This window comes from Phyllobates terribilis, unplaced genomic scaffold (genome assembly GCF_046119375.1).
Source record: "Phyllobates terribilis strain yellow unplaced genomic scaffold, ASM4611937v1 Scaffold_7168__1_contigs__length_39483, whole genome shotgun sequence".
Lineage (NCBI taxonomy): Eukaryota > Metazoa > Chordata > Amphibia > Anura > Dendrobatidae > Phyllobates > Phyllobates terribilis.
Genome location: NW_027369909.1, coordinates 27,067 through 39,484, shown reverse-complemented (window position 1 = coordinate 39,484; position 12,418 = coordinate 27,067). Strand labels below are relative to the sequence as shown.

General features: G+C 45.8%; 9 non-coding genes and 1 pseudogene across 9 annotated transcripts; all 10 read left to right on the top strand.

The window, feature by feature from the left end:
• The first annotated feature begins 449 nt into the window (after positions 1-449).
• Positions 450-565, top strand: LOC141251525 (U2 spliceosomal RNA; annotated as a pseudogene).
• Positions 566-1,089: 524 nt separating this feature from the next.
• Positions 1,090-1,272, top strand: LOC141251522 (U2 spliceosomal RNA). Its single transcript, XR_012313217.1, has one exon. It is a non-coding gene; the product is annotated as a U2 spliceosomal RNA (small nuclear RNA).
• Positions 1,273-2,389: 1,117 nt separating this feature from the next.
• LOC141251515 (U2 spliceosomal RNA) lies at positions 2,390-2,580 on the top strand. The gene has a single exon (XR_012313211.1). It is a non-coding gene; the product is annotated as a U2 spliceosomal RNA (small nuclear RNA).
• Positions 2,581-3,697: 1,117 nt separating this feature from the next.
• Positions 3,698-3,888, top strand: LOC141251513 (U2 spliceosomal RNA). Its single transcript, XR_012313209.1, has one exon. It is a non-coding gene; the product is annotated as a U2 spliceosomal RNA (small nuclear RNA).
• A 1,119-nt stretch (positions 3,889-5,007) lies between these two features.
• On the top strand, positions 5,008-5,198 carry LOC141251519 (U2 spliceosomal RNA). Its single transcript, XR_012313214.1, has one exon. It is a non-coding gene; the product is annotated as a U2 spliceosomal RNA (small nuclear RNA).
• Positions 5,199-6,312: 1,114 nt separating this feature from the next.
• On the top strand, positions 6,313-6,503 carry LOC141251512 (U2 spliceosomal RNA). Its single transcript, XR_012313208.1, has one exon. It is a non-coding gene; the product is annotated as a U2 spliceosomal RNA (small nuclear RNA).
• Positions 6,504-7,618: 1,115 nt separating this feature from the next.
• On the top strand, positions 7,619-7,809 carry LOC141251518 (U2 spliceosomal RNA). The gene has a single exon (XR_012313213.1). It is a non-coding gene; the product is annotated as a U2 spliceosomal RNA (small nuclear RNA).
• Positions 7,810-8,924: 1,115 nt separating this feature from the next.
• LOC141251516 (U2 spliceosomal RNA) lies at positions 8,925-9,115 on the top strand. The gene has a single exon (XR_012313212.1). It is a non-coding gene; the product is annotated as a U2 spliceosomal RNA (small nuclear RNA).
• A 1,117-nt stretch (positions 9,116-10,232) lies between these two features.
• Positions 10,233-10,423, top strand: LOC141251511 (U2 spliceosomal RNA). Its single transcript, XR_012313207.1, has one exon. It is a non-coding gene; the product is annotated as a U2 spliceosomal RNA (small nuclear RNA).
• Positions 10,424-11,539: 1,116 nt separating this feature from the next.
• Positions 11,540-11,730, top strand: LOC141251520 (U2 spliceosomal RNA). The gene has a single exon (XR_012313215.1). It is a non-coding gene; the product is annotated as a U2 spliceosomal RNA (small nuclear RNA).
• The last annotated feature ends 688 nt before the right edge of the window (positions 11,731-12,418 follow it).

Sequence of the window (12,418 nt, the reverse complement as noted above, 5' to 3'; positions counted from 1 at the left end):
AGACGGAATGTGGCAATGGAACGCTGGCTGCGCGTGTCATAATAGGCTCTGAGCCTTTATATACCTGCGCACAGCAGCAGCCACCTTCAGTCTGCTGCTGGACAGCCAGCAGCAGCAGCAGCAGGAGAGGTAATTAATCAGCAACCCTCCTGCTAAGGGTAGACAGCTGCTCGTTCCACCCCCCCCCCCGCCTTAATTGGTTCTCCTCCCTTCCAACGGTGTTGAGGCGGGTGGGAACAGCCGGGGGTTGAGGGTACTGTGCTAAAAGAGGTGGAGTTATGCAGATCTAAAACGCGTGGATTGCAGCAGCAGCAAGCCGAAAAGTGCAGGCATGTGAGGGATCTAGAGGTTGACAGCATGTCTTCTTAACGGGAGTCCAGGTGGCCATCTCCACAAATGGACTTTTCAGAATCCTTGGGTGGCACCGTAGTCGGAAACCAATTCTGGTTATCGCTTCTCGGCCTTTTGGCTAAGATCAAGTGTAGTATCTTTTGAAAAGGCAGTTTTGTCCTTGGGCTGCCCTAGTAAATTGATGCATATTACACACTGGTTTGGTGCACTTGTTAGTACGCCAGGTGGCTCATAGAGTTATCTGATGGAAAACATGGCCCTCCAGGATCGAAGTCACTAGGCTGGGTAAGTGTGAGGGCTTTGGAGCAATGTGCCCCAGGAGTAGGCGCCCTGGTGGGAGTCCAAGCTTACTGGGGCTGGGAACCCCAGAAAGACTTGGCTTCGTAGCACGCCGCACCTTTGCCAATCATACTTTCTGAGCAACCCCCCCTATTCCTGGCCTCCGGGCTAGGAAGGGGAATTTTTATAAACCCGGTCGGAGGTCCGGTCAGCTTTGGGCTGAGAAACCAACACAGGCTCCAGCTCCACTAGGGTGGCAGCCTAGATGGAAGCTGGGAGCACGAAAACGGCTCTTCTCCGGCTTCGGCTAGGGAGAGCATCGGAGATCCCTGACCCTCGCTGTGGCCTTCTGGCTCAGAGGGATGGGGATGGTTTATTGGGGACCCTCTCCTCCGGGAAGGGTCCACATGAATCCTCGCCTCGTGCGCTGTTTTGGTGTGACTTCGGTCACATTTTTCAGTGCCTTGGATGCAGCTTCAATCAAAAAAATCTGTTCTTATCAGTTTAATATCTGATACGTCCCCTATCTGGGGACCATATATTAAATGGATTTTTAGAACAGGGAGATGGAAAAAGAGCTTGCTCTGTCCACTCCACGCATTGACCTGGTATTGCAGTATCTCCAGGACCGGTGCACCCCTTCTTTAATGCAGTTTCTAAAATCAGAAAGAATTGAATTCAATGCTTTTTGTTCATTTGGCTTGTTTGTCGGATTTTGGGATGGACTCTTTGGCTTTGCTTTTCTTCTCCTCATTGGATTTTTCATGTTAAAAGTTGCAGAAGCCAGATGACAAGCTCATTTTGGTTCAACTTCAGCAACTGTGCATTGCATTGCCATGTAATGTAATGCAATGCTATCTATCTAGCTCTCCCTCTATACTTCCTTTTGGATAAACAGACATATTAGGCAAGCATTTTGGAGCTTTCACCTAAATAACTACAGGTGGTGAGATAAGCTGCACAATATAATTGACCTTTCAGTATATTGTTGCACACACACCATCTATTTAGCAAATGCCCTTGTTATCAACAGCAGCCTTTTAAACTCACCTGAGCTAACAGGTATGTGAGCTGGTTACTCTGCTGCGCTTAAAATTTCTTTTTTGGTTTGCTACAATGCCTTTTCTGAAACGTTGTCTCCCTCTGCTGGAACACTGACTTCTTTCATTTAATGCCTGCAGACTATAAAAGAGAAACCAACCCAAAAAGTTTGGTTGATTAGTCTGTGGCATTCTTTTAAACTGTTGCTTATGGCGGTCTCTGTGAGCTTCTCAGTGACATTCAGCCATCCAGGTATCCCGCCTGCAGTAGACGGAATGTGGCAATGGAACGCTGGCTGCGCGTGTCATAATAGGCTCTGAGCCTTTATATACCTGCGCACAGCAGCAGCCACCTTCAGTCTGCTGCTGGACAGCCAGCAGCAGCAGCAGCAGGAGAGGTAATTAATCAGCAACCCTCCTGCTAAGGGTTGACAGCTGCTCGTTCCACCCCCCCCCCCCGCCTTAATTGGTTCTCCTCCCTTCCAACGGTGTTGAGGCGGGTGGGAACAGCCGGGGGTTGAGGGTACTGTGCTAAAAGAGGTGGAGTTATGCAGATCTAAAGCGCGTGGATTGCAGCAGCAGCAAGCCGAAAAGTGCAGGCATGTGAGGGATCTAGAGGTTGACAGCATGTCTTCGTAACGGGAGTCCAGGTGGCCATCTCCACAAATGGACTTTTCAGAATCCTTGGGTGGCACCGTAGTCGGAAACCAATTCTGGTTATCGCTTCTCGGCCTTTTGGCTAAGATCAAGTGTAGTATCTGTTCTTATCAGTTTAATATCTGATACGTCCCCTATCTGGGGACCATATATTAAATGGATTTTTAGAACAGGGAGATGGAAAAAGAGCTTGCTCTGTCCACTCCACGCATTGACCTGGTATTGCAGTATCTCCAGGACCGGTGCACCCCTTCTTTAATGCAGTTTCTAAAATCAGAAAGAATTGAATTCAATGCTTTTTGTTCATTTGGCTTGTTTGTCGGATTTTGGGATGGACTCTTTGGCTTTGCTTTTCTTCTCCTCATTGGATTTTTCATGTTAAAAGTTGCAGAAGCCAGATGACAAGCTCATTTTGGTTCAACTTCAGCAACTGTGCATTGCATTGCCATGTAATGTAATGCAATGCTATCTATCTAGCTCTCCCTCTATACTTCCTTTTGGATAAACAGACATATTAGGCAAGCATTTTGGAGCTTTCACCTACATAACTACAGGTGGTGAGATAAGCTGCACAATATAATTGACCTTTCAGTATATTGTTGCACACACACCATCTATTTAGCAAATGCCCTTGTTATCAACAGCAGCCTTTTAAACTCACCTGAGCTAACAGGTATGTGAGCTGGTTACTCTGCTGCGCTTAAAATTTCTTTTTTGGTTTGCTACAATGCCTTTTCTGAAACGTTGTCTCCCTCTGCTGGAACACTGACTTCTTTCATTTAATGCCTGCAGACTATAAAAGAGAAACCAACCCAAAAAGTTTGGTTGATTAGTCTGTGGCATTCTTTTAAACTGTTGCTTATGGCGGTCTCTGTGAGCTTCTCAGTGACATTCAGCCATCCAGGTATCCCGCCTGCAGTAGACGGAATGTGGCAATGGAACGCTGGCTGCGCGTGTCATAATAGGCTCTGAGCCTTTATATACCTGCGCACAGCAGCAGCCACCTTCAGTCTGCTGCTGGACAGCCAGCAGCAGCAGCAGCAGGAGAGGTAATTAATCAGCAACCCTCCTGCTAAGGGCAGACAGCTGCTCGTTCCACCCCCCCCCCCCGCCTTAATTGGTTCTCCTCCCTTCCAACGGTGTTGAGGCGGGTGGGAACAGCCGGGGGTTGAGGGTACTGTGCTAAAAGAGGTGGAGTTATGCAGATCTAAAACGCGTGGATTGCAGCAGCAGCAAGCCGAAAAGTGCAGGCATGTGAGGGATCTAGAGGTTGACAGCATGTCTTCTTAACGGGAGTCCAGGTGGCCATCTCCACAAATGGACTTTTCAGAATCCTTGGGTGGCACCGTAGTCGGAAACCAATTCTGGTTATCGCTTCTCGGCCTTTTGGCTAAGATCAAGTGTAGTATCTGTTCTTATCAGTTTAATATCTGATACGTCCCCTATCTGGGGACCATATATTAAATGGATTTTTAGAACAGGGAGATGGAAAAAGAGCTTGCTCTGTCCACTCCACGCATTGACCTGGTATTGCAGTATCTCCAGGACCGGTGCACCCCTTCTTTAATGCAGTTTCTAAAATCAGAAAGAATTGAATTCAATGCTTTTTGTTCATTTGGCTTGTTTGTCGGATTTTCGGATGGACTCTTTGGCTTTGCTTTTCTTCTCCTCATTGGATTTTTCATGTTAAAAGTTGCAGAAGCCAGATGACAAGCTCATTTTGGTTCAACTTCAGCAACTGTGCATTGCATTGCCATGTAATGTAATGCAATGCTATCTATCTAGCTCTCCCTCTATACTTCCTTTTGGATAAACAGACATATTAGGCAAGCATTTTGGAGCTTTCACCTAAATAACTACAGGTGGTGAGATAAGCTGCACAATATAATTGACCTTTCAGTATATTGTTGCACACACACCATCTATTTAGCAAATGCCCTTGTTATCAACAGCAGCCTTTTAAACTCACCTGAGCTAACAGGTATGTGAGCTGGTTACTCTGCTGCGCTTAAAATTTCTTTTTTGGTTTGCTACAATGCCTTTTCTGAAACGTTGTCTCCCTCTGCTGGAACACTGACTTCTTTCATTTAATGCCTGCAGACTATAAAAGAGAAACCAACCCAAAAAGTTTGGTTGATTAGTCTGTGGCATTCTTTTAAACTGTTGCTTATGGCGGTCTCTGTGAGCTTCTCAGTGACATTCAGCCATCCAGGTATCCCGCCTGCAGTAGACGGAATGTGGCAATGGAACGCTGGCTGCGCGTGTCATAATAGGCTCTGAGCCTTTATATACCTGCGCACAGCAGCAGCCACCTTCAGTCTGCTGCTGGACAGCCAGCAGCAGCAGCAGCAGGAGAGGTAATTAATCAGCAACCCTCCTGCTAAGGGCAGACAGCTGCTCGTTCCACCCCCCCCCCCCCCGCCTTAATTGGTTCTCCTCCCTTCCAACGGTGTTGAGGCGGGTGGGAACAGCCGGGGGTTGAGGGTACTGTGCTAAAAGAGGTGGAGTTATGCAGATCTAAAACGCGTGGATTGCAGCAGCAGCAAGCCGAAAAGTGCAGGCATGTGAGGGATCTAGAGGTTGACAGCATGTCTTCTTAACGGGAGTCCAGGTGGCCATCTCCACAAATGGACTTTTCAGAATCCTTGGGTGGCACCGTAGTCGGAAACCAATTCTGGTTATCGCTTCTCGGCCTTTTGGCTAAGATCAAGTGTAGTATCTGTTCTTATCAGTTTAATATCTGATACGTCCCCTATCTGGGGACCATATATTAAATGGATTTTTAGAACAGGGAGATGGAAAAAGAGCTTGCTCTGTCCACTCCACGCATTGACCTGGTATTGCAGTATCTCCAGGACCGGTGAACCCCTTCTTTAATGCAGTTTCTAAAATCAGAAAGAATTGAATTCAATGCTTTTTGTTCATTTGGCTTGTTTGTCGGATTTTGGGATGGACTCTTTGGCTTTGCTTTTCTTCTCCTCATTGGATTTTTCATGTTAAAAGTTGCAGAAGCCAGATGACAAGCTCATTTTGGTTCAACTTCAGCAACTGTGCATTGCATTGCCATGTAATGTAATGCAATGCTATCTATCTAGCTCTCCCTCTATACTTCCTTTTGGATAAACAGACATATTGGGCAAGCATTTTGGAGCTTTCACCTAAATAACTACAGGTGGTGAGATAAGCTGCACAATATAATTGACCTTTCAGTATATTGTTGCACACACACCATCTATTTAGCAAATGCCCTTGTTATCAACAGCAGCCTTTTAAACTCACCTGAGCTAACAGGTATGTGAGCTGGTTACTCTGCTGCGCTTAAAATTTCTTTTTTGGTTTGCTACAATGCCTTTTCTGAAACGTTGTCTCCCTCTGCTGGAACACTGACTTCTTTCATTTAATGCCTGCAGACTATAAAAGAGAAACCAACCCAAAAAGTTTGGTTGATTAGTCTGTGGCATTCTTTTAAACTGTTGCTTATGGCGGTCTCTGTGAGCTTCTCAGTGACATTCAGCCATCCAGGTATCCCGCCTGCAGTAGACGGAATGTGGCAATGGAACGCTGGCTGCGCGTGTCATAATAGGCTCTGAGCCTTTATATACCTGTGCACAGCAGCAGCCACCTTCAGTCTGCTGCTGGACAGCCAGCAGCAGCAGCAGCAGGAGAGGTAATTAATCAGCAACCCTCCTGCTAAGGGTAGACAGCTGCTCGTTCCACCCCCCCCCGCCTTAATTGGTTCTCCTCCCTTCCAACGGTGTTGAGGCGGGTGGGAACAGCCGGGGGTTGAGGGTACTGTGCTAAAAGAGGTGGAGTTATGCAGATCTAAAACGCGTGGATTGCAGCAGCAGCAAGCCGAAAAGTGCAGGCATGTGAGGGATCTAGAGGTTGACAGCATGTCTTCTTAACGGGAGTCCAGGTGGCCATCTCCACAAATGGACTTTTCAGAATCCTTGGGTGGCACCGTAGTCGGAAACCAATTCTGGTTATCGCTTCTCGGCCTTTTGGCTAAGATCAAGTGTAGTATCTGTTCTTATCAGTTTAATATCTGATACGTCCCCTATCTGGGGACCATATATTAAATGGATTTTTAGAACAGGGAGATGGAAAAAGAGCTTGCTCTGTCCACTCCACGCATTGACCTGGTATTGCAGTATCTCCAGGACCGGTGCACCCCTTCTTTAATGCAGTTTCTAAAATCAGAAAGAATTGAATTCAATGCTTTTTGTTCATTTGGCTTGTTTGTCGGATTTTGGGATGGACTCTTTGGCTTTGCTTTTCTTCTCCTCATTGGATTTTTCATGTTAAAAGTTGCAGAAGCCAGATGACAAGCTCATTTTGGTTCAACTTCAGCAACTGTGCATTGCATTGCCATGTAATGTAATGCAATGCTATCTATCTAGCTCTCCCTCTATACTTCCTTTTGGATAAACAGACATATTAGGCAAGCATTTTGGAGCTTTCACCTAAATAACTACAGGTGGTGAGATAAGCTGCACAATATAATTGACCTTTCAGTATATTGTTGCACACACACCATCTATTTAGCAAATGCCCTTGTTATCAACAGCAGCCTTTTAAACTCACCTGAGCTAACAGGTATGTGAGCTGGTTACTCTGCTGCGCTTAAAATTTCTTTTTTGGTTTGCTACAATGCCTTTTCTGAAACGTTGTCTTCCTCTGCTGGAACACTGACTTCTTTCATTTAATGCCTGCAGACTATAAAAGAGAAACCAACCCAAAAAGTTTGGTTGATTAGTCTGTGGCATTCTTTTAAACTGTTGCTTATGGCGGTCTCTGTGAACTTCTCAGTGACATTCAGCCATCCAGGTATCCCGCCTGCAGTAGACGGAATGTGGCAATGGAACGCTGGCTGCGCGTGTCATAATAGGCTCTGAGCCTTTATATACCTGCGCACAGCAGCAGCCACCTTCAGTCTGCTGCTGGACAGCCAGCAGCAGCAGCAGCAGGAGAGGTAATTAATCAGCAACCCTCCTGCTAAGGGTAGACAGCTGCTCGTTCCACCCCCCCCCCGCCTTAATTGGTTCTCCTCCCTTCCAACGGTGTTGAGGCGGGTGGAAACAGCCGGGGGTTGAGGGTACTGTGCTAAAAGAGGTGGAGTTATGCAGATCTAAAACGCGTGGATTGCAGCAGCAGCAAGCCGAAAAGTGCAGGCATGTGAGGGATCTAGAGGTTGACAGCATGTCTTCTTAACGGGAGTCCAGGTGGCCATCTCCACAAATGGACTTTTCAGAATCCTTGGGTGGCACCGTAGTCGGAAACCAATTCTGGTTATCGCTTCTCGGCCTTTTGGCTAAGATCAAGTGTAGTATCTGTTCTTATCAGTTTAATATCTGATACGTCCCCTATCTGGGGACCATATATTAAATGGATTTTTAGAACAGGGAGATGGAAAAAGAGCTTGCTCTGTCCATTCCACGCATTGACCTGGTATTGCAGTATCTCCAGGACCGGTGCACCCCTTCTTTAATGCAGTTTCTAAAATCAGAAAGAATTGAATTCAATGCTTTTTGTTCATTTGGCTTGTTTGTCGGATTTTGGGATGGACTCTTTGGCTTTGCTTTTCTTCTCCTCATTGGATTTTTCATGTTAAAAGTTGCAGAAGCCAGATGACAAGCTCATTTTGGTTCAACTTCAGCAACTGTGCATTGCATTGCCATGTAATGTAATGCAATGCTATCTATCTAGCTCTCCCTCTATACTTCCTTTTGGATAAACAGACATATTAGGCAAGCATTTTGGAGCTTTCACCTAAATAACTACAGGTGGTGAGATAAGCTGCACAATATAATTGACCTTTCAGTATATTGTTGCACACACACCATCTATTTAGCAAATGCCCTTGTTATCAACAGCAGCCTTTTAAACTCACCTGAGCTAACAGGTATGTGAGCTGGTTACTCTGCTGCGCTTAAAATTTCTTTTTTGGTTTGCTACAATGCCTTTTCTGAAACGTTGTCTCCCTCTGCTGGAACACTGACTTCTTTCATTTAATGCCTGCAGACTATAAAAGAGAAACCAACCCAAAAAGTTTGGTTGATTAGTCTGTGGCATTCTTTTAAACTGTTGCTTATGGCGGTCTCTGTGAGCTTCTCAGTGACATTCAGCCATCCAGGTATCCCGCCTGCAGTAGACGGAATGTGGCAATGGAACGCTGGCTGCGCGTGTCATAATAGGCTCTGAGCCTTTATATACCTGCGCACAGCAGCAGCCACCTTCAGTCTGCTGCTGGACAGCCAGCAGCAGCAGCAGCAGGAGAGGTAATTAATCAGCAACCCTCCTGCTAAGGGTAGACAGCTGCTCGTTCCACCCCCCCCCCGCCTTAATTGGTTCTCCTCCCTTCCAACGGTGTTGAGGCGGGTGGAAACAGCCGGGGGTTGAGGGTACTGTGCTAAAAGAGGTGGAGTTATGCAGATCTAAAACGCGTGGATTGCAGCAGCAGCAAGCCGAAAAGTGCAGGCATGTGAGGGATCTAGAGGTTGACAGCATGTCTTCTTAACGGGAGTCCAGGTGGCCATCTCCACAAATGGACTTTTCAGAATCCTTGGGTGGCACCGTAGTCGGAAACCAATTCTGGTTATCGCTTCTCGGCCTTTTGGCTAAGATCAAGTGTAGTATCTGTTCTTATCAGTTTAATATCTGATACGTCCCCTATCTGGGGACCATATATTAAATGGATTTTTAGAACAGGGAGATGGAAAAAGAGCTTGCTCTGTCCATTCCACGCATTGACCTGGTATTGCAGTATCTCCAGGACCGGTGCACCCCTTCTTTAATGCAGTTTCTAAAATCAGAAAGAATTGAATTCAATGCTTTTTGTTCATTTGGCTTGTTTGTCGGATTTTGGGATGGACTCTTTGGCTTTGCTTTTCTTCTCCTCATTGGATTTTTCATGTTAAAAGTTGCAGAAGCCAGATGACAAGCTCATTTTGGTTCAACTTCAGCAACTGTGCATTGCATTGCCATGTAATGTAATGCAATGCTATCTATCTAGCTCTCCCTCTATACTTCCTTTTGGATAAACAGACATATTAGGCAAGCATTTTGGAGCTTTCACCTAAATAACTACAGGTGGTGAGATAAGCTGCACAATATAATTGACCTTTCAGTATATTGTTGCACACACACCATCTATTTAGCAAATGCCCTTGTTATCAACAGCAGCCTTTTAAACTCACCTGAGCTAACAGGTATGTGAGCTGGTTACTCTGCTGCGCTTAAAATTTCTTTTTTGGTTTGCTACAATGCCTTTTCTGAAACGTTGTCTCCCTCTGCTGGAACACTGACTTCTTTCATTTAATGCCTGCAGACTATAAAAGAGAAACCAACCCAAAAAGTTTGGTTGATTAGTCTGTGGCATTCTTTTAAACTGTTGCTTATGGCGGTCTCTGTGAGCTTCTCAGTGACATTCAGCCATCCAGGTATCCCGCCTGCAGTAGACGGAATGTGGCAATGGAACGCTGGCTGCGCGTGTCATAATAGGCTCTGAGCCTTTATATACCTGCGCACAGCAGCAGCCACCTTCAGTCTGCTGCTGGACAGCCAGCAGCAGCAGCAGCAGGAGAGGTAATTAATCAGCAACCCTCCTGCTAAGGGTAGACAGCTGCTCGTTCCACCCCCCCCCCCCGCCTTAATTGGTTCTCCTCCCTTCCAACGGTGTTGAGGCGGGTGGGAACAGCCGGGGGTTGAGGGTACTGTGCTAAAAGAGGTGGAGTTATGCAGATCTAAAACGCGTGGATTGCAGCAGCAGCAAGCCGAAAAGTGCAGGCATGTGAGGGATCTAGAGGTTGACAGCATGTCTTCTTAACGGGAGTCCAGGTGGCCATCTCCACAAATGGACTTTTCAGAATCCTTGGGTGGCACCGTAGTCGGAAACCAATTCTGGTTATCGCTTCTCGGCCTTTTGGCTAAGATCAAGTGTAGTATCTGTTCTTATCAGTTTAATATCTGATACGTCCCCTATCTGGGGACCATATATTAAATGGATTTTTAGAACAGGGAGATGGAAAAAGAGCTTGCTCTGTCCACTCCACGCATTGACCTGGTATTGCAGTATCTCCAGGACCGGTGCACCCCTTCTTTAATGCAGTTTCTAAAATCAGAAAGAATTGAATTCAATGCTTTTTGTTCATTTGGCTTGTTTGTCGGATTTTGGGATGGACTCTTTGGCTTTGCTTTTCTTCTCCTCATTGGATTTTTCATGTTAAAAGTTGCAGAAGCCAGATGACAAGCTCATTTTGGTTCAACTTCAGCAACTGTGCATTGCATTGCCATGTAATGTAATGCAATGCTATCTATCTAGCTCTCCCTCTATACTTCCTTTTGGATAAACAGACATATTAGGCAAGCATTTTGGAGCTTTCACCTAAATAACTACAGGTGGTGAGATAAGCTGCACAATATAATTGACCTTTCAGTATATTGTTGCACACACACCATCTATTTAGCAAATGCCCTTGTTATCAACAGCAGCCTTTTAAACTCACCTGAGCTAACAGGTATGTGAGCTGGTTACTCTGCTGCGCTTAAAATTTCTTTTTTGGTTTGCTACAATGCCTTTTCTGAAACGTTGTCTCCCTCTGCTGGAACACTGACTTCTTTCATTTAATGCCTGCAGACTATAAAAGAGAAACCAACCCAAAAAGTTTGGTTGATTAGTCTGTGGCATTCTTTTAAACTGTTGCTTATGGCGGTCTCTGTGAGCTTCTCAGTGACATTCAGCCATCCAGGTATCCCGCCTGCAGTAGACGGAATGTGGCAATGGAACGCTGGCTGCGCGTGTCATAATAGGCTCTGAGCCTTTATATACCTGCGCACAGCAGCAGCCACCTTCAGTCTGCTGCTGGACAGCCAGCAGCAGCAGCAGCAGGAGAGGTAATTAATCAGCAACCCTCCTGCTAAGGGTAGACAGCTGCTCGTTCCACCCCCCCCCCCGCCTTAATTGGTTCTGCTCCCTTCCAACGGTGTTGAGGCGGGTGGGAACAGCCGGGGGTTGAGGGTACTGTGCTAAAAGAGGTGGAGTTATGCAGATCTAAAACGCGTGGATTGCAGCAGCAGCAAGCCGAAAAGTGCAGGCATGTGAGGGATCTAGAGGTTGACAGCATGTCTTCTTAACGGGAGTCCAGGTGGCCATCTCCACAAATGGACTTTTCAGAATCCTTGGGTGGCACCGTAGTCGGAAACCAATTCTGGTTATCGCTTCTCGGCCTTTTGGCTAAGATCAATTGTAGTATCTGTTCTTATCAGTTTAATATCTGATACGTCCCCTATCTGGGGACCATATATTAAATGGATTTTTAGAACAGGGAGATGGAAAAAGAGCTTGCTCTGTCCACTCCACGCATTGACCTGGTATTGCAGTATCTCCAGGACCGGTGCACCCCTTCTTTAATGCAGTTTCTAAAATCAGAAAGAATTGAATTCAATGCTTTTTGTTCATTTGGCTTGTTTGTCGGATTTTGGGATGGACTCTTTGGCTTTGCTTTTCTTCTCCTCATTGGATTTTTCATGTTAAAAGTTGCAGAAGCCAGATGACAAGCTCATTTTGGTTCAACTTCAGCAACTGTGCATTGCATTGCCATGTAATGTAATGCAATGCTATCTATCTAGCTCTCCCTCTATACTTCCTTTTGGATAAACAGACATATTAGGCAAGCATATTGGAGCTTTCACCTAAATAACTACAGTTGGTGAGATAAGCTGCACAATATAATTGACCTTTCAGTATATTGTTGCACACACACCATCTATTTAGCAAATGCCCTTGTTATCAACAGCAGCCTTTTAAACTCACCTGAGCTAACAGGTATGTGAGCTGGTTACTCTGCTGCGCTTAAAATTTCTTTTTTGGTTTGCTACAATGCCTTTTCTGAAACGTTGTCTCCCTCTGCTGGAACACTGACTTCTTTCATTTAATGCATGCAGACTATAAAAGAGAAACCAACCCAAAAAGTTTGGTTGATTAGTCTGTGGCATTCTTTTAAACTGTTGCTTATGGCGGTCTCTGTGAGCTTCTCAGTGACATTCAGCCATCCAGGTATCCCGCCTGCAGTAGACGGAATGTGGCAATGGAA